Raw genomic sequence first — 27,735 nt, forward strand, 5'->3', positions numbered from 1 at the left:
AGGCAATGCAGAATTAAATAGTGTCTATGTAGGCCTTATTGGTAAGATGAGAGTTGAGCCAATTTAAATAAGGAGAGTTCGCTGTGTATATGATTGGGGGTGCTCCAGACAAGAAAAAAAAAATCGAAGGCTCTAGGTGCGTTGTGTGTTTGTGGAAAATTAAGGCAGATCCATGTTGCTGGAGCAGATTGAGCAAAGCAGAGAGTAGTGGAGAGCAGGTTAAGGTGATGGAGGGGAAGGATTATATAGGGTCTTGTAGAATTATATAGGTAATTGCAGACTTTTGAAGGGTGTGACTTAAAATTTTAAAAGGATTGCAGTGTTGAGAATACACCTATTAGGAAGCTGTTACAGTGTTCCAGTAGAGAGATGGCGGAGCCTAGAATCAGCATGGTGAATTTGGTGAGAAGTAAGAGGATTCCAGCTCTATTTTGAAGATAGAGCCAATAGAATCAAATTAGATATGGGATATAAGAGAAAGAAAGTCATGAGGGATGATGCCAAAGGCATGAATTAAGTAAGTTAATATATGTAGGGAACTTAAAATTATGCCAGGTACATAGTAAGCATTCAATTTTATTTTGACATTCTCAACTCTAATAGTAGGGGTGACTAGAGCAGTGACAGTCTACATATCAGTTTTAGCGTCTAGAATCATACAGCTTTAAGATTTTGCAGTTATGAATATTTACCAAATGAGTCAAGTATTTAAGAAGTTTGCAGTCTAATTGGAGGAGATAAATACATGAAACACACACTTAAAATGATACAGCTCCAATGAGTGGAAGAACCACCAGGGCTCTCGTCTCACGCCGAATTGGGTAAAATGACACAGACACACATGGAGTGGTTTTAAGGGGTGGAGAATTTAATAGGCAAGAAAGAAGGGTGAAGAAAAGAAGAAGCTTCCCTGTAGAGACACATGGAGGTGGGCTCCAAAGCCTAGAGAGGAAACCCCCAGTGCTGGGGTTAACAGGCAGTTATATGAGGAGGCTGGAAGAGGCGGTGTCAGATTTGCATAGGGCTCGGGATTGGTTTGACCAGGCATGTCATTCACATAGCCCACGAAAAACCTGGCTCTCCCACCCTAGCCTTTTAATATGCAAATGCAGGTCACCTTGATGTTCTACACATGTGGTGATATGTGGGGGTGGCCATGTTGCCAGGTACATACAGGGGCAAGGGCAAGAGGACAGCGGTGGCTATCGCCATGTTTGTGTGGACCCAGTTTCTAATGGCCTGCATTTGTATATCAAAGGTCGCCAGCCGGGCTCTAAGAGCAGGGGCTTTCCTGCTAGACAAGAAACATTTCTGGAGCTGCTTTAAAAGAGACAAAAACTTTCCAAGGACCCCTTTTCCTATCTGCCTAAAATTATTTTTTTAATAAATCCTATAACAGTAATCCAAGATAACATATTTTGAAAGTAACAAGTTATGTAATGTATATGGCAAGAGTCCCATGAGTCAAACTCACAGGGTAATGGCTGGAATGAGGATGGGACTTGAAAGATGAGTAGAATTGAACAGGAATGGGCGGAACTTCCAAACAAAGCAAGGCAAGAATGAACGTGGTGTGTTGAACAACGGGGTAGACTAGCTTGACTAATTTGGAAGGTATATGGGAAAGAAGAAAAAATAAGTTGAATAAATAGGATGAGGCCAGTTTATCCAGGGTCATGGAAAACCAAAATGAGGAATTTCAAAATAAGGCAGGTTACTGTGGCTACTTGACATCATTTTTCAGGAGATTGTGTGAAATAGCAGTAATGAACATGATGAGTGATTTTGATAAAATAGGCACTCCCAAAGATGCCAATGGATTATCTTTTCCACCAAGGGATATCTTTTCCTTGCCACTTCCCAGGAGGGATAAAGAAGAAGATTCTAAGGCTACCTTCCTAAAACTACATCTTTAGGATTATATTTTTGTTTCTCTTTGCGCTCTGTAGGCTTCATTTTAAGACATCCTCAACAAACAGGTTTATTACAGTGTGTATATCCTGGCATTAAACTGTATGTTAGGAAATACGTCGAGGCCGTTCTCCAAGGTCACCCAGTTTTTAGCTTGATGGTGTTGCTTTCCCCACTCGATTCTTCCTAGCACCTGTAGTATCTCTCCTCCAGGTCCTTTTCACCCCTTGAACAAAATTTCTCTCAGCACCTATTCCCTCCTTTTAAAACTTTCTACCAGAATTCTTTAAATTAGTGAATGTTTCTGGTTGCCTAATGTAACACTGCAACGTGTGTTTTCTTAAAAATTTTTATATTTCCTCACATTAGTGCCTTTCTCTCAGCATTACCACACAAGGCTCTGTGCTTGAATGTCCTATCAAGGCCACCATAAAAACGGTAGGTTCAATTCATTTTGCTTCAATAGACATATTGGTATTTCCGAAATTAATATATGTCAGATTGGTCTTGACCCAGCCATCAAAGTTATTCTTAGAGCCATACGTATTTTTGAAGTTCTTTTTTTTTTTATAGCTAACTGAACAAAACCAGATTAATTATTGACCCCTGAAAAACTTGTTAAAAACTAGAGATTAGGCCATGCTCTAACTTTTCCCATTGAGAATCTTTCTTAATTCATTGTAGTCACCTTTGTGGGTGTCATTTTCTTTTGCGGAAATTTAAAAACAACACCCAGTTTGTCAGTTACAGGTTTCTGAGAAGCAGATGCCAAGACGGGATTACATGTGCAGGAGATAAGAGAAAATGCCTGTGAAGGACAAAGGGAGACCAGCAAGAGAAGGCAGGGAGACTCCGATTGGAATGCAGGGGAGTCGAAATCTGAAAAAGCAGAATGGGAAGGAAGAATAGGTTGAAAGAACCTGTTTGTAATGTCATTCTGAGAGACTCAGCCAGGTCAATGAGGAGTCCTAAGCCAAAGTTGTTCATTAGAGGAATTCCAAATTGGTCAGGAATTGCCCAGTTCTAGTATCTCTGCTGTGCTCAGTAACTGTCTGAGAGCAGTGCAGGAAAAACTTAGTCCGGTGCAAACTCAGTGGTGAATCCAAAAGTGCAGTAGGTGGAGACTGTAAATCAATTCATAATAACATTCATGGTGTCGCTTCATGATTTCTGTAAACCTCTCTAGGATAAACTTAGGAAAGGGAAGTTAATAGGACAAACTATCATCACAGGTGGTCCAGGACCACGCTAGTACTTACCCTGTCCTACACTATCCACTCTATATTCCCATCACTCTCAGCTCTCACTTCAGCAGATCTTGTTGACTTACTTGGTGGCATGACCTAAACATTCACTCCTAAGTGGTCTTGGGCTTTTGTCATCATACTCTTCTCAGTCCGTGACTGCAGTTTGTGTCCATTCACAGTTAGAATTAGGTAAGGGCATACCAAGAGGCACCCAAGTGGATCATCTGAGTTTCACATGTGTATTTCTCCCTGTCCCCAAGGTGTAAAGGTGGCCCCACCTTCTCATACTAATCAATTATCCTTGCTTGCTGGCCCCTGGCTGCAAAGAGCCAAAAGTGTCATGCTATACATAGCTTATAGTTCAATGGATTCCCGCTCTACCCCTTTGCAAGAGAGAAAACCTGTAATTCTACTCAACCCAGAGTTGGGGAAAGTGAAGCACAGAGTTCTCCAGTGGGTTATTAGGAGTGATTTTAAATAAAGCCATTTGTGATTTCACCTTTTGGTTCCTAGATCCATGTATTTGCCGTACTAGAGACACAGTGCCATGTAGAAATCTCTGATTAGTGCCTATACTAAATACTGAGAGATGTCTTGCCATCCTTGCAGATTATTGTCTCTGAGCTGCTGATTTCGCTGTGACTTAAGTAGGCTTTTCTAGTACTCTATGAGGCCAACTTCACCTAAATAGTGCAGTATATGATAAAACAATTAGACCTCATGGACATGGCCTATTCCTGTACCTCCTTTTCTATAAAGTAAGTTTTCTTGTGGATGCTCTGCTAGGTGGGATTCTGTGACTAGAGAGGCATTCTGCTAGTGGTGCCAGCTAAATCTTTGCAGACAGGAAAGGCCAGGTTCTAGTACCTGCTCAATCAAAGCCTGGAAGCAGCCAGGGGAAGCGTGGCTTGTCACGAACTCCACAGTGGATCCAAAGGTGTGGCAGCTGAAGGCTGTCAGTCAGCTGCGCTCTCCACAGCAGGTGCTTTTGAGGAGAGATCTGAGTGGAACACTTGTAAGGCTGCCAGAGCAAGACAGTGACTCTCACAAAATCATATGAGGAGCGGGAACATTTGCAGCGCCCTGCTGGAGTAAGAAATGTAGAATAAAGAGTTATTCAAACTTAGAATAGTACTTGAAGGAGAACCTACCTAAATTTGTGAAAGTCTAAATTATAAACAATACTGTTTTTAAGGAAATGCCTTACTTTACTTCCAAACAAATATTCTAATCTTGAGCATACTAACATACTGATATTGAATCCTGGCTAAGGGTTTTACTATAAGTTAATAGAGGAAACATTTTTAACTAGTAGTATTTATTTGCCTACATGTAACTTGCTCAAATTTTAAGGACAGTTCATTTACCAAGACCCCTACATTCATAATTTTCCACATGGATAGTGTAAAGGCAACTTCAGCCCAGTAAATGTCAATAAATTAAAAGACTTTTTTCTTTTGATTAGTGCAGTCTAAAGTAATTCTGTTTGCAATATATTAAAATGACTTGCTCAAGATTCACTTTTCAAAGGCATTGTGAGCTTACTTCCTACAGTCTGAGACTGTTACATATGAGTAACTATGGATTAGCTTGTAGGGCCAGCAAAATAGGTGAACAGAAAATCAGCCTCAAAAAACCTCCATCCTTTGCCAGTTTACTTAAGGAAAACTCTCCATAGCCAAACACTGTTGCTGGTAATAAAAGCTGCAAGCTGTCACTGAATTCTGCTTTCTTGGCAGCACATCTCGATATACTGATTGATAAAGACTCAGATAATCAAATCAAGAATGCTACAGGTGGTTACTCCTCAGAAACCTTGAAAGGATTTAAATTCATTCTGCTTAAAGTCATGCCATACAGGAAGCCATCAGAAGTTGCCTGGTAAGGATTTAAGAAAAAAGGAATTAAGTGATTATTTGGGTCATAAATTTTAGGGCATCAGGGTATGAGTATCTGATGTATTTATATTAATAATTACAGCTTACCATGGGCCAGTCACTCTTTTAAATGCCACAGCAAATTTATGAAGTAGGATATATTATTATCCTCATTTGCACATGAGGAAACTGTGCACAAAGACGTTAAATGGACTGCCAAAAATCCTAAAGCTAGTAAGTGCCAGTACCAGTATTCAAACCTAGGCAGTCTAGCTCTTAACCGCTATACTATATCTTCCATTGAAATGGACAGCTGGTTATTTTGACTAAATATGCTAAGATATGTTTGGAAGGGAATTACCATCACTGACCTCTTAAATCTCCTTTTTCTGTACTTCCAAGCTGATCAACTCTTTTTTTGTGAAAGACTCAAATTGTTGTGTTGTATTACATGAATCGATATATGGGATAATTGCTAAACATTATAGACCTGATAGTCATTCTATCTCTTTTAGAAATCTTTTTCTTTATTCCATAATGGATAGTGACAAATTCAAAAGCTTTAGGAAGTAGGCAGATAACATAAGTGAGGGAGATGGCTTGGTATAAGACAATTTGAAATAGCGAGAACTGTGGCAAACCACTACTCACTCGTCACTTGGCTCCAGCTGCTCTGTGCAAATGTGGATCCAATGTTATCAGATATTTTTAAGGCCAGGAATGGTGGCTTATGCCTATAATCCCAGCACTTTGGGAGGCCAAGGTGGGAGGATTGCTTGAGCCTAGGAGTTTGAGACCAGCCTGGGCAACACAGTGAGACCCTGTCTCTACCAAAAAAAAAAAAAAAATTAGCCACGTGTGGTGGCATGTGCCTGTAGTTCCAGCTACTTGGGAGGGTGAAGTGGGAAGATTGCTTGAGTTCAGGAGGTCAAGGCTGCAGTGAGCTATGGTTGTGCCACAGCACTCCAGCCTGGGTGACAAAGCAAGACTCTGTCTCAAAAAAAAAAAAAAAAAAAAAAAAGATATTTGAAACTTTACCTTAAGGGTAAGTTATTACCTCTGCAAATAGCTCATTTCTTCATCGTCTGTTTTACTCTATTCAGTTTCAGAGAGAGACCACAGTCTTGACTTTATTTTCAAGTTCTGTGAATCCATTATGTTTAGAGCTTTTACCTCTTTACAGTCTCCATGTATATATTCAATGTAAAATATGTTAACAGTTCATTGTTTGGACTGTGTCCTTTTTACAGACAATTGACTATATAAAAGGCTGAAGGGTTTTTCCAGTGTATCCCTAGTACTACAAAGTACGTTTTGGAGTCAGACAAATCTGAGTTTGAATTCTGTTTCTGAGACATTAACTTGTAATTTCAGCAAGATGTTTTTTCTTCATCCGTACAATAGGGTTACTTATACCTCCTAATTAGATGAGGATTAAATATATATAAATACACTGATCATAGCAGCTGTCATATGCAAATTCTGAAGCAAACAAAAAATTAAAAAACAATGAGTTATCATTAATAAGTCATAAAGGAAATAAAGGAAAGATTATATGGAATCGTATAAAAATACTCAAAAAGGGCCAGGCATGGTGGCTCATGCCTGTAATCCCAGTACTTTGGGAGGCCAAAGTGGGTGGATCACCTGAAGTCATGGGTTCAAGATCAGCCTGGCCAACATGGGTAAACCCCGTCTCTACTGAAAATACAAAAATTAGCCAGGCATGGTGGCATGTGCCTGTAAACCCAGCTACTCAGGAGGCTGAGGCAGGAAGAACTGCTTGAACCCAGGTTGCAGTGAGCCAAGATCGTGCCACTGAACTCCAGCCTGGGTGACAGAGCAAGACCCTGTCTCAGAAATAAATAAATAAAAATGAAAATACTCAAAAAGGACATTTATATGTAACTATATCAAAATCAAAAAGGAGATTTATATGGAATCATATAAAAATAGCCTAAAAGAAGTCAGAAAAAAAGAGGAAGAAAAACCGAGACAAAAAACAAATACCAAGATGATAGATTTAAACCCAACATCAATAATCACATTAAGTGTAAATATCTTAACACTTAAAATTCATATTGAAACACTGAACAAGAAAGGAAGTTCCAACCATACCCTGTCTATAAGAAACTCATTTTAAATATCAAGACACAGGCAGATTAAAAGTAAAAGGATAGAAAAAAAGATAAATACTATGCAAATACTACTCAAAAGAAAGCTAGAGTGGCTATATGCATATCAGACAATGTAGATTTCAGAGCAAGGAATAAAATTAGTCTTTTCCCGCCTTAGAACTTCAGTCCCCCAGGTCTCTTCCTGTGAGGCAGCACATTACCCATTTTTCTGTATCTTTCCAGGATGAGTTTATGAATATATAAGCATATATCACTTTTATTTTCCACCGAGGGGAGCATACTATATTCACTGTTCTGTACTTTGTTTTTCCACATATATCTAGGACATTATTCTGTAGTACCACTCCGTATAGATTTATCTCATTCAGTTTAACTATTGTATAGTGAAGAATATAGATTTTTTGAAGTCTTTATTAAACATATTAGGGTCTCTAAATTCTAGCTAACATGGTAAAGCACCTCCAAAATATGACTGTAATATAACTTAAAGAACACTGGACACGTGACTGTCCAATGCATTCAAAACTGAGGTCAATATCTCATCACGCCACCTTCCTGCCCTTGTCACCCCAATTCATTCTTCCACCAATTTCTTGTTTTTTAAGGACATCACCCTCCACCAATCTGGTCTCTAAAGTAATCGTTAACTTTCCTTCGTTCACTTTCTTCCCCCAATTAGTAGCCAGAGTCCTATACATTCTACTGTTAAGGTGTCTCAGTAGTTTGGAGATGGATGGTGAAGATCTTTTTGAATTTCATTGTCACTTAGTGTATTGAATATAGGACTTTCTGCATCCAATTCCAGTTTCCATTGCCAGATATCTTTTCTATAGTATTGCATCGTAGAATAACTTTAGAGTATTTAAAAATGATAAATTGATATTTTTAGTATTCCTACCTGAAAAGTTTTTTTCTAGAGTCTTTTTAAATAATTTAACTCACTGTTCATCTGATTTAAGAAGATGTCTGAGGTCTGGTGGGATATATAGTGTTGTGTAATTGTAAGTTGGATTTACAGATCATCTTTTTTTTGAAAAGCTACCAGTGCTTTAACAAGTTTTGTTTTGTTTTTCCTAATATTCCTGTGAAGTAGATTGAAGAAAATATTTTCTTTTCAATTTACAAATGAAAGAACAGAAACACAGATATATCAGTTAATTAGTGCTTGGCTACACAGGATGTTAGTGGCAGCACTGGGACTAGAACCCAGGTTTCCTGACATTCAAGCTGGATTATAAATTTCAGGATCATAAAACTGTCTACCCTGCAATTTTTAAAAAGAAATGGCATATGCTCTCACATTCTGAATTTCTAGCACTGTAATAATAATCCATTAAAAAAGAAAAAAAAAGCCTTCCTTTGAGAATCTCGTTGGAAAAGAACATTTTGCAAGAAAAGTAGGGAATACATACATACATATTCAACCACTGATTCTCTTCATCAAGAACTTCTCTGTAAAATGAGCTTAAAATATGATGACATCAGGCCCAATGTTACACCTATTTTTATTCCTCAAATATTGTCCAAACATATAAATGTTCTGGACTCTAAATCAATCATTTGAAACTGGTCGGCTACAGCTTTGAAAATATTGGAAGCATCATGAACATCATGCCCATCTGTCATTTTTTTTCATCATAGAACATATATAGCCTGCAATCATTCATAGCAATATCTCATGGCTCTGGTAAAAGCTCATGAATAGCCTTCTCTATTCATTCTCTCTTTAGCCTTCTCTACTCAGCTGCTATTTCTGAGTAATTAGATGTATTCAAAAGTCCAACAAACTAAATTCTAAGTGGCAACTCAATGGCAACAGGAATAGTTGAATAAATTACTTTATTTAAGTGGAAAACCCATTTTCCTCTGAAGTAGAGCAATTTGCAAGAAGAACTTAAAAAACCAGCCTATAAAAAGAGAATTTAAACTTTGAAAATTTTATTGCAATTATAGTAATATGTTAGAATTTGATTAAACATTTTAATTACAATCACTTTGAGCTTTCATTTCATCAGTAAAATTTCTATTCATTGGCTTTGCCTTTTTGGTGGAACCAGATAGATTAAGATTTTATTGTGTTTAGCAGTTATACAAAAGTAAACCTTTTTTGTTGCAAACCACTGAGACTTTAGAGGTCGCTGAGTTATCTCAGGGACTAAAGAGTCTTGCCAGTTTGTATGGGCAGCAACCTAGCAAGCATGTGTAGAAGTGGCTTCTAAGGGTGTTAGGAGAGAATTAACTGTGAAATTGAATTAGGCAAACTGTAAAGGAGAATTGGCTGTAAAATCGAATTAGGCAAAATTTACCTTATCCTCACAGATAGAATACATTGCACATTTTTTCTTTTTAATGTTTTAGTTCACAGACTTCTTGATGCAAAGACACAGAGGACCCTATTTGCCAAAACATAAATAAACACGTACTTGCCTCTCTACTTTCAGATGTATAATCATTAACATCTCACACAACAAACTTTCTTCAGTTATCTCAGGCTGGGTAAGATACCCTTTTATCTAGTCCCATAGCATGTTACACTTTGTGGTTATAATTTATTAAATGTCTGTATTCTTGAGTATATTGTCAGTTACATGAAAGCAAAGAATGTTCAGTTCTATTGTACCAGTCAGTCTAGTGGCAGGAGACAGATTTGAAAGATATTGAATGAAGGGACTTTTCATAGTGCTGTGGGAAACTTTAAGGAATTATCAGGAATGTTGAAATTTCCACAAACTAGCAACATAGGAAAGCAATAGCATCAATAGGTCTGAATAAGCAGGGAGAGAAAATGGTATCATTAGATGTTTTCAGAGGCTGGGGTAATAGAAAATGGGGTCAGTCAATAGGAGTTCTAGTAATAGGGGGAATACAGCCACCACCACAATAGTGCACCAAGAAAGGGAAATCACAAGTGAAGAAATAGACTCATCTCTTCTTCATCCACCCTGCCATCTCCTGCCAGTGCGTCCCGCTGGCTGAATCCCACACAAAGTTAGACGGTAAGGGAGCTTTTTAATGCAGTTTACAGAGATCAGCCCTTGGGGCAGAGAACAAGGCAGAGGATGAAGGATGGGTCTTGGGAGGGCAAACAGAATAACCTACACACCTCCTTATTACTATATGGCCAGTTCTTGTTTGTTTACCTGGTACATAGAAAACGTTTAAAGATATTTGTTGGGTATAAGAATGAATAGCATAGACATTAAATGTAATTAATGTAAGCAAGATTAGGCTGCATTTCTTATTCTTTCAGGAAATTATTTTACTTCAACAACTTGTTGCTGAATGTGATTGTGAGAGTCTTTTAGCTATTTATATTAAATGTTTCGGAAACCACATTTTGAATTCCTGTGAAGAACACTAAGAAGTATAGTAATTGGGGATGCAATTGTGAGAGAGATCATATTGGTATGAAAGAAAAAATGAGGTGACTCATTTGAACATGTTTGTTGGGTAGATAAGTGAAGAAGATGAGTCACAAATTGTAATTCATGACATGCAGTTACAACACGATGACTCAGCTTATCACTGGCATTGGTATTGGGTGGAGTGTCAGCTGGGGCAAAACAGTAGGAGATCATGTGGCTATGGTATTGATTACGATGGCGATGATGATGACAAAGATTGTGAGGTGGGCTGACCATCTCTGTGTTGTAAAACTTATTTAAAAAAAGATAAGCTTGGTACTCTTAAAACAAAGCATGGAGAGACTATCAGAAAGTTTTAATGAACATTTTAAGCAAGACTTCTTAACGTAGGGTCCACAATTAGGATACAGATTGGCTGGCCGTGGTGTCTCACACCTGTTATCCCAGCATCTGGGGAGGCCGAGATGGGATGACGGCTTGAGCCCATGAGTTTGAGACCAGCCTAGGCAACATAGCAAGACTCCCATCTCTACAAAAACATAAAAATATAAAAAAATAGCCAGGTATGGTGGCAACTGTGGTCCCAGCTACTCGAGATGCTGACGTGGGAGGATCGCTTGAGCCCAGGAGTTTGAGGCAGCAGTGAGCCGTGATTATACCACTGTACTCCAGGTTGGGTGACGGGAAAATCTGTCTCAAAAACAAATAAATAAATAAAAATTAAAAGATAGTATACATGCTAAGGTAGGAGCACTTATGTTTTGACTGAAACAAGAATGGATAAAAGACTTAAGTGATCTCTAAGGAAAAGTGGTAGTTTTAGAGAAGTAATATTTTTTCTTCTAAAGAGAAGGAAAAAATAGTCTTGCTTAAATCAAGATACCGAGTCTATAGGAGTTTAAGAGTTTTTAGAGGATTACCAAGTTTATGCATACCAAATTGGCTTAATATTAATCATAACCAGAGGTGTGGTTATTTTCATATTATTCCTAAAAATTAAGATAATCTCAACCAAATGTGTCATGAAAAACTTTTACCAGTGATTTAAAAATCTATGTTAATCATTAAGAGCAAATAAACTGATGTTTGAAAGCATTTAAGAGTTTCAGGCATAAAATACTTCACAAACTATGCTGTTATTTTTAAAATAATGTACAGTAAGTAACGGGCTCTGACCCACTGAAGAAAGACAACTAAAAGCATTTACTAAGTTAGATGATTCTATCCTGCAAGATGTAATATCGTGGAAATCTGGCATTTTCACAATTTACTTTGTCGGGGGGAAAGTACCATATTCTCTGAGATGCTGGCTTGGGTCCCTCTGCCATCATAGTAAAAAATACCCTTAGTGTTCTGGGTTATAATTTCCCTGTCAATATAATGCAAATCCTAAAGACCATCTGTTTTCATTCTGCAAAGTGTGTTATAGCAGTCTTGCAAATAATTTTCAAAAATTGAATTGCTCAGTATTTTCCCTACCTGCCCTCACCTCAGGATGTATATATTTGGACAGTAAATTTATAGTTGTTATTATTCCTGATGCCCACATGGTTCCTTGCAGTGACAAGTGAATACGGAAATATTTGTAAGGCTTGTGTAGAGACTATAAGGAAGAACAAAATGTTTACATGGAATCCAGTCTGTTCAAAAGCATTTTATTAATGAGGAATTTATTTTTAATGTATTTTTATATAGGCCAATTACTTGTCTAATTTATGTTTAAAAATTCTCTAGAAATACCTTTTCTTGTTTTAATTGGCAGTTTTATTGGGATTGCATTGACAACAGCCCTCATTAATATAACATTCATTGCTCTGAAAGAAACCTAAGATGATATGCTGCAGTGCATAAAAATACCTCAAACAACTCTGCACCTTCTTCCCAACTTTCACAATCAGTAAAATCAAAAATTTGAGAGAGAAATTAATAAGTTGACCAGCCAATAACATTCAAAAAGAAACTCTACTACTAAAAACCTTGACCTCTTAATTAGGTCCTCTCTTCCATTTTAAACATAAACATGCACAGGCCTATGTACATCTTCATATCAATGTATTTAAAGGACAAACATGCTTTCGCAGACTTAAACTACCTTACAGATCCTCAAAGAGGCAAAAGATCTAGGAAACTGTTCAGTTAATAGAGAACCAATAATTATTTTAATTAAAAATATTTGTAATCGACATCCCAGTGATTACTAAACTATGTGAAAGAATGTGAAACAAGCAAAAGAGAAAAAATCACAAATCCATTTATTTCTCGAAAATCAAAACATTATATTGGGAAATCTGTTACTTACTCACCTGCCAAGTTCTAAGATTAGAAATCTTTGTTTTCACTGCAACAGTTGATGCTACTGAAAACTGCTATGTCACTTGAGGAACCTGCTTCCTGTTCTGTTTCAGATGTTTCTTCTTCATTAACTTTTTAATTAAAAAGCTTTACAGATCACCCTAAACTTAGAAAATAAGAATAATGCTCTCAGTTTTTTTCTCTCTTTTGTGTGTGTATATATAATCTGTAATTCTCCAGCTCTATTAAAATAAGTGCCTTCCTGCAAGTTGAAATAAGCCTAAAGTATAATGTGTCTTGGTTCTCTAATTATCTCATGGATTTCTACCATTGTATTAATTCATCTTTAAACTTCATGGATCTGTTGACTTTACTGGCTCTCAATATCATCTGCTTTCAGTGTTGTTCATAGTTAAAAAAAATTAAATCAACCTTTTCTATAGGTTTCATTTGAACATGACTTGACCAATCACCACAGCCAATTAGTTACCATTTTATTAAGGTGTTATTTCTTGGCTATCTCCTGTATGCATAACATTACCATGATATATTTATGTCTTTGAGACTGAGAGAAATGTAATAAACCACTAACAGTATCATGGGTCGAAAGGCCAGAGTCTGCTGATAACCCTTCTTTTGTAAAGCATATGAAACTCTCCCTAGTAGGGTCATTCCATTTAGTTAAGTTCAAGGGCCCAGAACAATTCTATAACTTGATATAACCTGATAATGTTAGAAGGAAATAATTCAGTGATACAACAAATTGTGCATGCTTGAGGGAATTTGAAATCTATCCATAAACAATATAAAACTCATAATCTCTGCCAATGGATTTGGGACCAAACTTAACTTTTTGTTGCATCTTCAAATTCTACAACTTTCCTATGATTTAAGATGTCTTCTTCAGAACTCCGGAATAATTTTTTTTTAATAAAAGGATCTTCTCTTTCCCCATACACCATCATATAACAGATTTAGAGAAAGCTCCAAAGATTAAGGAATATGTGTAAAAGATCTTAAACAACAGAGCTGTTTTTGTTCACTCTCCTGTCTCTGGGACAAAGAAAAACGAGGACATAGATGACATATATGGATAAAGGAAACAGATTTCCATTGGTAAGCCTTTATGGGACCATTGAAAACAAGAGTATGAAAAGAAGTTTTAAAAGTTATGAGGAGCACATTCAGAGAAGACCAAATGAAAGCAAGCAATTATTGGGTAACAGCAGAAACGGAGCATATGCCAAGGCCTGCTATCTCTCTCATGCCTCTTTTGTAAGAGAAATTGCTTTCTATTACTATGTAACTCTATCCTGAACTTTGCAGCCTTTGGAGGAAAGAAAGGTGCTCAGGAAGTAAAATTAGGACTATCATTACTGGTAGAGGAATGAGACACTAGTGGGTTTATTGTTTAGAAACCATCCCAAGTAAGGATACCAAAGCAAGGAAAGTAAATTTTGTCTGAAAATAACTTTGATACAAAGAACATGTTGCTGCTGTAAGTCCATAAACTACATACTGTACTGAAATAATCTCATGGACAATATGAAATGACATTAAAAAAATTTTTTTATTCAAGAAGAAGAAATAAGTTTGGTAATTTATGCAAATGTTTAATCTGGATAATTTAGAGAAGTAGTTGTGACCTTGGATAAATTAGTAATCTCACTTTGTGTGCCTCAGTTTCCCCATCCATAAAATGGGAATAACAGTGAACCTATCTCATAATTTGTTTTGTCGCTATTCACCTGTACAATGTATGTGAAACAGTTAGAGTTGTGCCTGTCACAGAGTAAACAATAAACATTATTACCATGCCCTTAAAAATATCCAGACATTTGCTTAAAATATCTGGATAACTGCTTCAATTGTCCAGTATATCCTAATACAGATAGACTCTTTATGAATGCCTGGAACCAGCTGAATAATGTCTTTCAAATATATCCAGGTAGGTCCTAACCCCTGGAACCTGTGAATATTACTTTATATGGCAGAAGGAACTTTGCAGATGTGATTAAATTGAGGATCTTGAAATGGAGAGATTATCCTGAATTATCTAGGTGGGCCTTACATGCAATCACAAGTGTCCTTATGAGAGAGCAGCAGAGGGAGATTTGACTGCAGAACAGAATAGAAGGCAAGGTGATGACTGAAGCAAGATGATGCTTTGTTGCTGGCTTGGAAGATGGAGGAAAGGGCCACAAGTCTCGAATACAAGGAATTCAGCTCTAGAAGCTGGAAAGGGCAAGGAAACAGACACAATCTCCACTAGACCCTCCAAAGAGGAAGTCCTGCTGACACCTTGAATTTTGCCCAGTTAAACTTGAGTTTGGACATCTGCCCTCTAGAACTATAAGACAATGAATTTCTGTTGTTTTATGCCAGTAGTTGTGGTTATTTGTTACAGCAACCATAGAAAACTAATACAATGTTGTATCATCTTTTCTTTAGTTACCAAATTAATTAGTTACTTGACTAATTATTTACCTAATAGTTACCTAATTAAATATATATACTAAGCATATGCTATGGAATGAAATGGGTGTGGGAAGTTGTGATTATCTAGTTTACACAGTCAAAATACTGATCTATTTTCTTGGATTTTACAAATTGATTTGGTTTTCCCCATCTCCACAAATATTTTATTTCAACTGTTTAGACAGAGCTATGGGCTTTTAGTGGAAGGCTCTTTAATTTTCTGCCTATGCTTCATTTACCACCTCAAACATGTACTCTTTATTTATCTGAGGTCTGATAATATTAGTCTTTCGATGGAAATCTTAAATATAGGCATAGAAACCTGCCAAATTTTAGAAAACAAGAAGTGAATGAGTCAGGCAGAGAAACACCTGATATTGTGGAAAAAGTACTGGCTTTGGAGCCAGCTAAATCCAGGTTTGAATACTAGGCTACTATGAACTTTGAGACCTTTATCATCTTTGAGTTGTAATTTCCTCCTGGGTAAAATAGGAATTTATAAAAAGTCCCATATGTCATAAAAATCAATCCTCGTTTATAACCAGGTTACAATGCTCCGAACACACATTCCTTTTAGTAGTAGGAATTCTAGTCTTTTTACCAGACATTTCCCTTATAGTAAGAATGGATTCTTCAGGTGAGTGGGTAGAGATTGGAAGATGTCCTTCCTTCTATGTTGCAGTACCCAGGATATGTCCTATAGCAGGTAGCTGGAACCCAAAGCAGCATTACAGAGATTTTACATTTCAGCTCTTTTGATTCTTCCACCTTTGGTTATTTTTCCCTGGGCATAATCCCCAGTACTGAATTGAATGAATCCAGAAGGATGGTAATCCAGAATTTAGATAAATTAACAGTTGACAAAGCCATCAAGTGTTAGTTGAGAAGGAGATATCAGCTCTATCAGGAGAGCTTCTCAATCTTTTGCAGATGATATTATGAAAGAACTGTGACCTCCTGGGAACTATCCCACAGTGTCACCCACTAAAACACAGTACTTGGCCCCAGTTTGATATCTACTCTCAGACTCTTCTTAGCGTAGAATATGATTCACCAGATTTGTAGATGTTTTCCTTAAGACCTACTATATTGCAAGTTCTTCAGAATTTATGTGATTCTCATGGATCTGGAGGCAACAGGCCTTTAAGCTGTCTTAGCAACATTTGCTTACCAGAACAAAATGATTTATCTGGTTTTCTGACAAAAATTTCAAGTCTCATGACTTTTTTCACTGAGTCAGACATCTTACTGTGGAACAGCCAGTTCATTCATTAATAATATCTCATTGTCCATTTAAATCTACTAGTTAAAACATATAGCATTAGATTTTATTTCCATCAGGGAACAATCTCTATTGCCTACTAACTGGTCAAATAGAAACAGTCACCTGAACTTTAAGTGGTTCTTAACTTTTGGGATGACACACTTCTCATTACAATGAATATATGCAAAGCCCACAAAATGTGACATATAATAAATACCAAAAGGTCTATGGACTCTATATTAAGAACTCCTGAGATACAAAGAACTTTAAATATGGAGCAAGATTTTCAGACTGTATCTGTGTGACAATACAGATAAGGGTTCAGACTGGATGTTTGTTTTACCATGAGAATGAGTTACATACAGTCAGTTGGATTGTGTATCTTCAATCCACTTGGGTAGTAGATTTGGCCAAAATAAATACTGTCTTTGATTTGGTGTCACAAATAGTTTTTTTTTAAATCCGTATTTATATTGCATAACATATTAATTTTCTAGAGCTGTCATAACAAAATACCACAGACTGGGAGGCTTAAACAACAGAAATTCTATTCCAGTTCCAGAGGCTAGAAATTCAAGATCAAGGTGCTAGTAGGGTTGATTTCCTCTAAGTCCTTTCTCCTTGGCTTGCAGACGGCTCCCCTCTTGCTGTCTCTCAATGTGGTCATCTCTCTGTGCTTCACAATCCCAGGGTCTCTTTGTGTATCCACATTTTCTCTTCTTATAAAGATGTCAGTCAGATAGGATTAGGGCCCATTCATATGAATTCATTTTAGCTGAATGACTTCTTTAAAGGCCTTATCTCCAAATATAGTCACATTCTGAGATATTAGAGATTAGGGCTTAAAAATGTGAATTTTGGGGGGACACAATTTAGCCATAAAATACAGTATCTTAATTTAATTGCCTTTATTTACATCCCAAAGTATTATCTCTTCTGTCCACATTTTCTTTTTCTTTTTTTTTTTTTTTTGAGACGTAGTCTTGTTCTGTCACCCAGGCTGGAGTACAGGGGTGTGATCTCGGCTCACTACAAGCTCCGCCTCCTGGGTTCACACCATTCTCCTGCCTCAGCCTCCCAAGTAGCTGGGACCACAGGCTCCCGCCACCATGCCTGGCTAATTTTTTATATTTTTAGTAGAGATGGGGTTTCACCGTGTTAGCCAGAATGGTCTCGATCTCCTGACCTCATGATCCACCCGCCTCAGCCTCCCAAAGTGCTGGGATTACAGGCGTGAGCCACCACAACCAGCCTTCGGTCCACATTTTCCTAGTTGAGTTATCTCATGGGTTTATTACCTGATACAGAAATAGCTCTTCATTTTCTTAGGTTAACCTGATGTCAGTAAAACTGGCAATGGTCAGTTTGTGGCCTAAAGAAACAACTATAGACAAAAGGCTTTATAAAGTTAAAATAGTGATAAGTGGAGTTTGAAGCGCTTTTCTTGATTGTAAATGTCATCATGGAACAAATAATGTAAATCATATCTGATTTTTGAAAAGATTTATAATGTTTATTTAATTGCCATGTTTGCTTTTTATGCAGAAGAACTGGTATACAGGTTGTTCTTGAGAATGCAAAAACTATACAAATGATATTTTAGTCCTCACCATGGCTACTGATTTTGCTATGTTACAAACATATCAATAATATATTTGCAAATCTGCCATCTGAGAATAAATTTGCAAGGCAAAAAGAATTGGTACGTTTATATTGCAATAGGCTAAAAGATCAAACATAAGACATTTATTTAGAAATAGCACATTTATTGTTAACTTTCACTATTAAACTAACCTTCTCAAATAAAACATCTTATATTGGTGTGCATGCAGAAATGACAAAAGGTGAATACAAAGAGGGGAAAAATTATACGACTGAAGCACAGACACAAATCCACAGCAAATAAAATTAATATTGGATATTAAGATGGTAAATATTTAGGCAATAAATCTTGGGATATCAAGGTTATCAGAAGGTCAATTTCCACATTTGTGAAAAAGGTACCAAAAAGAAATCAGCGTAGTTAGTTCTTCTCCCTTACCAAAATTATTTTTATAACGAGGAAATCAGTATATTGTGAGGATTGAACTTTTTTTCATTTTCCAGTGTTCAACCGGTTTTAAGCAATATTAAAGGCATTTAAACTCAAAATATACAAGATATCAACAAAATTTTAACCCTATTGCACAGTGCGTCAGATGAACAACAGAAATAATTGCTGTCAGTTTGTACTTTTTTGACCAATAATTCTCTGTATTTCCTGCAAGTACCTTGAGTGATGCAAATGACCTTATTTTTACAGCATGCTTTTATTAAATAGTTTATTATTTTGGCAGACTAATAAAGATTTTGGTATTTGCTTTTATTTGCAATAATATTACCACCACATAAAAAAGGATTTTATGTTCTTTTTGAGGAACAAGGAGGATAAAAGTGGTGATGGATAGCGCAACTGAGGCATCAGCAATGAGCTGGAAATGAGACACATAAATATGAAAGCAGAGCTAAGAAAATAGAACTGCACCCTTGGCCTTTCTTAAAAGAACATGCACACTTCATGGTTCATTCACACTGTTACAGAAACTCCTTTTGTTTCCAATGAATCAGATAATGCACGTAAACTCTGAAATACTATTTTTACTCATAGCCGACTGACTCCTATTTAATTAGATTCATTCTAGGAAAATACCTTCAAGCTTTCTGAAGATGTTTTGATTTGAGGAAAAAAATAATAAATTGACTGAAAAGTTGGTGGACATAAGGGCTGAAGGGGACTCAAAACAGATTTACTATTTTCACCATTACTTAGCACAGAACACAGAAAGGAAATCATTCCACACAGTAGCATCTTTAGGGTCAAATGTGTAATTGTGGAGTATTTAAGGATACTCAAAGTAGGTGGATAGGCAATTGAATGTTTTTAAGGACAAATAATATTCAATATGTAGGTACATATATATAAACATTATATGGAGACTTTGGGAATTATAGCATTATATTTTGCCAGTAATGGCATGTGTTTATTCAAAAATTATGATCATTTACATGTTACATATTTTCGGATCTAATGGCAGTATGTAAATTTTACATATAGAATATTATGTTTATTTTTAGCAGAGTATGTTTAGCATTAATTTTATCTGCTGTTAATAACTTGTTTCTTCATCGTAGCATTTAATTGTTACCACAAATAAAAGCAGATTGTGATGAAAGAACCAAAGGGAAGGTAAGTTTCCTATTCAGGGCTAGAACCTCGATTGGCACACAGTAGCTCTTAGCTTAGTAATATTCAGACGTGCAGCTATTTTTCTTTTCACAAGAAAGTGCAGCCGATAGATGAAAGTAGAAAGTAATATATTGTGAGCCGAGAAATCCACTGCTTCATTATCGACATAATTCGGATCTTACAGAGGGAGAGAACTCTACCATTTGGACTCTTGTCGCAAAGGCTTACAATAGACATGATTCTGACAAGAGGTTGGTGGTAGCAGAACAGACTTAACAATTAATGGTATGCCAAGGCTGAGTTCAGAGAATTGCTTTACCCAATGCCAATCATTCATTCCTGGCAGTAGCACTTCACATCTTTCCTGGGATGCCATCCAACCACAGTGGCATCTAAAATATATCAAGCAGTGTTGTTACAGTTGGAGGTGAAATTGAAATTTGCGCCAAACAGAAGTGACAAATTCACATGGCTGAGTGTTGCCTAGCAATCAGGTCCAAGGGGGACGTGGCAATTCTGCCTTTACCCATGAGTATGTTGCAAGGGGGGAGAGAAACATTTACATTAGAGCTTAGGTGGTCCCACAAGTAGAACCAGGTATATGAGATTTCATTTTACTACCAGGGTGTAAGAAGATAAGCTATTAGAGTGATACAGGGAAAGGAGAAAGTAGCTGAAGTTGGTAGGGTAAGCTTTCAAGGCTGAGGTTCTTAGCAATTAACCTGGGGGAGGGGGAGAGCAGCAAGATGCCAAGATGCCATGATGCCAGACTTGCTGCAGAAATTGATGGCAATTGGCCATCCTGCTGCCTTTTGACTGCAGGCCTCTTGATACACCTCTGTTCAGCTGGCACTTGGCAGCTGGTTGGTCCCAGGGTATAGCAAGCAAATGGTGGCTTTCTCTTCTCAGAAATCCACCTGAGAGCAAAGCTCCCGATGGGCAGTCAAACTCAAGAGATTAGTGCAAGGAATGGAATGTTCAAGCTGAAATTCTTATCTTATGCCTTTATTTGTTGTTTCTTTTTTGGGTTCCGTATTCCATCTGTGTTATATTGGTCTTTTCTTTATCTTGGGGATACCACTCAAACTCCTCCTACCCCATCCTCTAAGGTGTGAAGTGACTATAAAATCAATAATTAACCTATGAGAAAGTGAGTGGATATATCAAAATACCAGTTGTGGGGAAGGAGGCACAGTGTTTGCCTTATAAAATTTCTCAGGTCTCAACCTGACAAATTTTGTACAAATAATTTTGTTTCTGTTTTTTTTTCACCACTCCTTATTTGGAAGCATAGACCCAGAAATATCTACGGTAGATTTCCCTGCTTGATGGAGGAACTTATGGAAGTATTACAGCCACCACAGTTCCTTTCCCCCTTTACCCACTTTTGTTGTTGTTATTGTTTGAACTGTTGGGGTCTCATTAACCTCTTGAGTCTCGTCTTCACAACCCTATATGAAAGAAGAACTCAATCTAGGCTGAGATGGCAGACACTTTATCATTCCCTGCTTTGGTGCTCCTAATTCCAGAGACTCATACTTAATGAATTAAGCCTGAGTGAGTGCCCATCCACAATATTACAAAATTTCAATACCATGTCTATGGTGTTTGAATTTGTACGTAATTTGTTTTCTTCAAGGAGACTCTAAGACCTAATAGCAGGAACTATTTCATCTAAGTAGGATCAGGCAAGACAAAGTTATGGAAATGCAAATGGTGCTACACAATTGTAAGACATTTTTGTTATTCCTATTATTGTAGTATGCTGTTCATTGTGCAATAGATGTTCCAAAAATGCTGGTGAATAAGTGGATGGACTGAATTAATAGATGAATTGGTAATGACTGATGAATGTATAAAACCACATATAAACAAGAAACTGTATAGATCATAAAGTTGACTAATTATAGCAACTAAAATATATTCACAACTCATATGTTGTCCAATTTTTTATTATTGTGGTAAAAATAAGATCTATTCTCTAAACAGACTATAAGTGTAGAGTACAGAATTGTTACTACAAGTGCAATGTTGTGAAACAGATCTCTAGAACTTTTTTATCTTGTATGACTGACACTGTATACCTGTTGAATAGCAACTCCCCATTTCCCCCTTCTTCCAGCCTCTGGCAATCACCATTCTACTTCCTGTTTTCATGAGTTTAACTACTTTAGATACCTCGTGTAAGTACAATAATGCGGTAGTTGTCCTTCTTTGATTGGCTTATTTCAATTAAGCATAATGTCTTCAGGGTACATTCATGTTATAGCATATGGCAGAATTTCTTTTTATGGCTGAATAATATTTCATTATATGTATATATCACATTTTTTCTATCCATTCATTTCTTAATGGACATTTGGATTATTTCTGTTTCTAGGCTATTGTGCATAATGTTGCAGTGAATGTTAGAATGCAAATATATCTTCTAGATAATGATTTAACTACTTTTGGATAAATACCCAGAAGTGGGATTATTGGGTCATATGTGAATTCTATTTTAATTCTTTTTGAGGATGGTTTTTACTGTTTTTCATAGCCATTAACCCATTTTACATTCCCACTCTGAGCGCATAAGGGTTCCAACTTGTCTACATCCTTGTCAACACTTCTCATTTTCTCTCCCTCTCTCTCTTTCTCTCTCTTTTTCTCTCTCTCTTTCTCTCTCTCTCTCTGTGTGTGTGTGTGTGTGTGTGTGCACGCGTGTGTGAATAATAACCATCCTAACAGGTGTAAGGTGATACCTTATTGAGGTTCTGATTTGCATTTCCTTAATGATTAGTGATGCTGAGAATCTTTTCATATACTTGTTGGTCATTTGTGTATCTTCTTTGAAGAAATGTCTTTTCAAATCCTAAGCCCATTTTAAAAATCAGGTTATTGTTATTATTTGCTGGTGTGTTGTAGGTGTTTCTCTTTTATTTTGGATGTTAACTCCTGATCAGATATATGGTTTGCAAATATTGTCTTCCATTCTGTAGTTTCCCTTTTCATTCTGTTTATTGCTTTCTTGTTGTACAGAAAGTTTTTAGTTGGATGTAGTCCCAACTTGTCTATTTTTGCTTTTGTTCCCTGTGTTTTTGGTGGTATATCTGAGAAATCATTGCAAAGACCAATGTTATGTAGCTTTTAAAAATGTCCTTCATGTTTTTTTCTAAGAGTTTTATAATTGTAGGTATTACATTTATGTCTTTCATTCACTTTGAACTGATTTTTGTGTATGTAAGAGTTCAGTTTTATTCTTTAGCCTGTAGACATCTAGTTTTCCCAACTCTACTTATTGAAGAGACTGTTCTTTTTCCACTGTGTAGTCTTGGTGCTCTCATCAAAGGTTATTTGCCTATATGTGTGTAGGTTTGTTTCTGGGCTCTTTCTTCTCTTCCATTGGTTTATGTGCCAATCTTTATTCTAGTATCATATTGTTTTGGCTACTGTAATTTTGTTAAATGTTTTGAAATTAGGAAGTGTAGACTTTCCACTTTGTTTTTCTTTCTCAAGATTGTTTTTGCTCTTTGGGGTCCTTTGCGGTTCTATGTGAACTTTAGGATTGTTTTTTCTATTTCTGTAAAAAATGCCATGGGGATTTTAATAGAGATTGCATTGAATCTATACATTATTTTGGGTAATATGGACATTTTAACAATATTAAATCTTCCAATCCATGAACATGGAATGTTTTTCCTTTTATTTGCATCTTCTTTAATTTCTTTCAGTAATGTTTTCTTGTTTTCTGTGTACAAGTTTACTCCTTGGTTAAGTGGATTCCTAAGTATTTTATTCTCTTAAATACTATTGTAAATTGATTGTTTTAATTTCCTTTTTGGATTACTCATTGTTAGTGTATAGAAACACAACTGATTTTTGAATGTTGATTTTGTATCCTGCAACTTTACTGGATTTATTTCTAACAGTAGTTTTTGTGCGGGATATTTAGGACTTTCTACATGTAAGAGCATGTCATCTGTGAACAGAGACATTTTACTTCTTTTCCAATTTGGATGCCTTCCTAAATTTTTTACGTACATAATTTATTTAATTCTGACAACAATATGAAGTAGATATTATGATTCTCAATTAAAATGAGGAAATTATTACACAGAAAGGTTAATCAATTTTCCCAAATTATTAGTAAGTGGGAGGAACTGTTTTCTAATTGGACTTTAGAAGTAATCTTCATTCATGACATTAATTAATTACCCGTATTTATGACAATGCAAAATTTGGATCTCTTATTTTTGAGTTCTGTAAGCATGAAAAGCTAAAGAAAAATGAAATTGGTACTGTACATTCTTATGGTAGGCAAAATAATGGCCCTCCCAAAATGACCATATTCTAATCCTGGAACCCCCGAATATTAGGTTACATGACTTTAGGTTACAAACTCATTAAGGTTGCAAATGGAATTAAGATTGCTAATTAGGTGACCTTGAGCTGGGGAGAGCTTATGCTGGATTATGCCAGTGGGTCCAGTGTAATCATAAGGATCCTTAAATGTGGAAATTGGATGCAGACGACTCAGTGTCAAATAAATACAATATGAGAAAGACTTGACTGGACGTTGCTGGTCTTGACAATGGAAACAAACCATGAGCCAAGGAATGTATATAGTCTCTAGATGCTGGAAAAGGCAAGAAAATGGATTATTTCCTGGGTCCTCCAGAAAATAATACAGCCCTGAAAACACCTTAATTTTTAGCCCAGTGAGAATCATTTCAAACTTCTGACCTCCAGAACAGTAGGATAATAAATGCATGTTGTTTGAAGCCATTACCTGTGGTAATTTGTTACAGCAGCAACAGGGAACTAATAGCTTTCAAATTCCAAGGTTACAGAATGAATTTTGATTTCTTGTTAATCCAACTAGAATTTAGAAAAATAATTTTCGAAGAGTTGGAAGTTAAAAGTGTTGGCCTTATTTAGATTCACTATTAATTTCATCTTTATTTGAACTATCACAAGGAAAAATCTGTCTACATATCTTTCTATAATTCCTAAAGACATCTTTTCCCTAAAGCAAGCAATATATATTTTTATTCTATTTTAAACATACTAAGATATTTAAAATTATAAACAGTTACCAAAAATTACCCAGAAAAGAGAGACACCAAGTCCTGTAGTACATCCTTCAAACTTTTCTGCCCTGTTGCTTCACCTTCCTCACTCTGTCTTTGCTCTTGTCCATCTATCTCCACCTATCCTTTGCTTAATTCTCCTCAAATCTGATACTCTTCTGGCTAAAGATCCATATATTTCCATTCCTCTTTTTTTCCTCTTTAATAATTACAATAATAGATGAAATTTATTAAGAACTCACTATTGCCAATATTATAATACATGCTTTATATACATAATATCATTTAATCTTCATAAAACTTTAGGAGGCAAGTACTATTATTATTGCAGCTTTTCAGATAAGAACATTGAGGCATTGAGAAGGTTAGAAACTTGCCCTAAGTCCCTTAGCTCAAAAGTGGAAGAGCTAGGATTTAAATCCAAAGACCAGTCCAATTTATGTTGAGTGATTTTAATTTAATAAAGTGTTGCCTTCTTGTTTAGTGTAACCCTGGGAGAGACTGCTCTCAGGCAGCTCCCAGATTCCCTGGCAGATGAGAAATGCCTACATTATGCCATAAGAAAATATAAAAGTTCTTAAGCAGTCTGCCCTTGGGAGAACCCTAGGTGGTCAAGAAAATAAACAGAATAAATTTGGGGTGGTTCAGTGAGAAATCCAGTCAGGTATTATTGTGCACTCAAAAGGCAAGGCTAGTCATATCAGAAATTAAACTCTGAGCATACTAAGGAAGGACCCATGGCTTATTTATTTTCACATTTTCAGCACTTAGCACCAAGATCAGTGCCTTGTAAGTATTTAATCCGTGATTCTCAGCCCAGGCTTGCTGGACTACCACGGCTGTGATGATAATGTTGGGGAATCCATGAGTTTTACAGTCAACATTCCTAAACTTTAAAGGAAATTATCCATCACAATGATAAGGCTGCATAGACTATTTAAACAGGTCTCTTGACTGTTGGCTATAATTCTACCAGTTCAGCAAGATTACATACTAGTTCTTCGTAATGAATGGAGGTTTTAATTAACAGATGTGTATGTGTAATAAAACAGGAAGCTTAATACTGCTTTAAATGAATTTGTTTGATAAGCAAAATATTTCCAAAATGGGTGCTATGGAATATAATGAACTATAAAAGCTTTACTTAATGGTAAAAAAAAGTTCAGAACTACAATGCATACTTAAACATTCACTAAAAGTTGAGTGAGTTCAAGTCTGTGTCTCCAAATATCCCCACTTACAACTTAATCCTGTCAACCTATTAATGGGTTATATATATGGTGTGTGTGTGTGTGTGTGTGTGTATCTCAATATCATAGACTACCACTTAGCCATAATAAAGAATGAAATCATGTCTTTTTAAGTAATGTGGATGGAATTGGAGACCATTGTCCTAAGTGAAATAGCAGAAACAGAAAGTCAAATACTTAATGTTCTCACTTATAAGTGAGAGCTAAACAATGGGTACTCATGGACATACAGAGTAGAAAAATGGACACTGGAGACTACAAAATGTAGGAGGGTAGAACTGCGGTGAGGACTGAAAAATTACCTATTGGGGCCAGGTGCGGTGGCTCATGTCTGTAATCCCAGCACTTTGAGAGGCCAAGGCGGGTGCATCACCTGAGGTCAGGAGTTTGAGACCACCCTGGCCAACGTGGTGAAACCCCGTCTTTACTGAAAATACAAAAATTAGCCGGGCATGGTGACGGGTGCCTGTAATCCCAGCTATTCAGGAGACTGAGGCCGGAGAATCACTTGAACCCAGGAGGTGGAGGTTGCAGTGAGCTGAGATTGCGCCATTGCACTCCAGCCTGGATGACAGTGCAAAACTCTGTCTCCAAAAAAATGAAAAGAAAAATTACCTATTGTATACAATGTTCACTGTTTCAACAATGGTGCGCTAAAAGCCCAGGCTTCACCAGTATGCAATACATGCACGTAAGAATCTGGATTGTACCTTCTACGTATGTGAAAGTTAATTTTTTTAAAAGAGCAATTAGTAAATGATTTCTGAGTCTCCAAAAGACTGTGCCATAAAAAACACTATTTTTTATCTTTGTCTTCAAGGGGAAATGGGACTTAAAAAGGCTGGCACTGGGGTGTTTTGCCTAAGCATATGAAAACATAGTGACATAAAATAAATTCCAGTTTCATCCAACAATGCAGTAGATAACATAAAAAAAATTTAACCATGTACAGGAAATGATGGAAAGTTTGCGGGAGGGAGCTATCATTATGGCCTGGAATCAAGCCAGTGTGCTGGGGTCTGGAGGGGCATCCGTCTAACTCACGCTGTGTTCCTAGACATGTACCACACTGGGTTACTCTTACTAAAATACAGTTTTTCCACTCTCTCTTCTTCTAATGAATAAATGAGGGCAGGGGAAGTTGAAGGGATCCCTTTTTCTTCTCCTGTCGGCTCTAAGATCCTCAACCTAGCTGGCAAATTCTTTGTAATAATCTCCTACCATTTTGTTTCCCATCCTGTCCCAAACATCACCTGTCTCTTTGAGTAGCCTCCTCGCTGTTTTGTAAAAATATCCCCCGCAGTTCCCCACTGTGCCTTGCTTGGGATGCCTCTGTCTCTTGTCTGACAGCTCCTGCCCAGGAGGTCTCTGCCTTCCCTATATGAACTTTGGCAGTGCATTGAGTGTACCCCACATTTTAGCACTTATTTATTCAACCATTTAACAAATATTTGTGGAGAGCCTGGTCTGTGCCAAGCATGGATCTATATGCACTAAATTATATCCTTTCTTATATTATTTATTAATTGTTTTACGTGGCCTATGTGGTAGATAAAAGTGTTGGATTTAGAGTCTGGAAACTGAGGTTATAATCTCAATCCTGTTACTTTGTTAA

The 27,735-nt window shown here is 36.6% G+C and overlaps 1 long non-coding RNA gene across 3 annotated transcripts in view; it reads left to right on the forward strand.

The window, feature by feature from the left end:
- Positions 1-27,735, forward strand: part of LOC129393994 (uncharacterized) — a 311,621-nt gene that overhangs the window by 1,041 nt on the left and 282,845 nt on the right. The gene's annotated exons all lie outside the window — the stretch shown is intronic.

The sequence above is a fragment of the Pan paniscus genome, chromosome 16, assembly GCF_029289425.2.
Source record: "Pan paniscus chromosome 16, NHGRI_mPanPan1-v2.0_pri, whole genome shotgun sequence".
Classification (NCBI taxonomy): domain Eukaryota; kingdom Metazoa; phylum Chordata; class Mammalia; order Primates; family Hominidae; genus Pan; species Pan paniscus.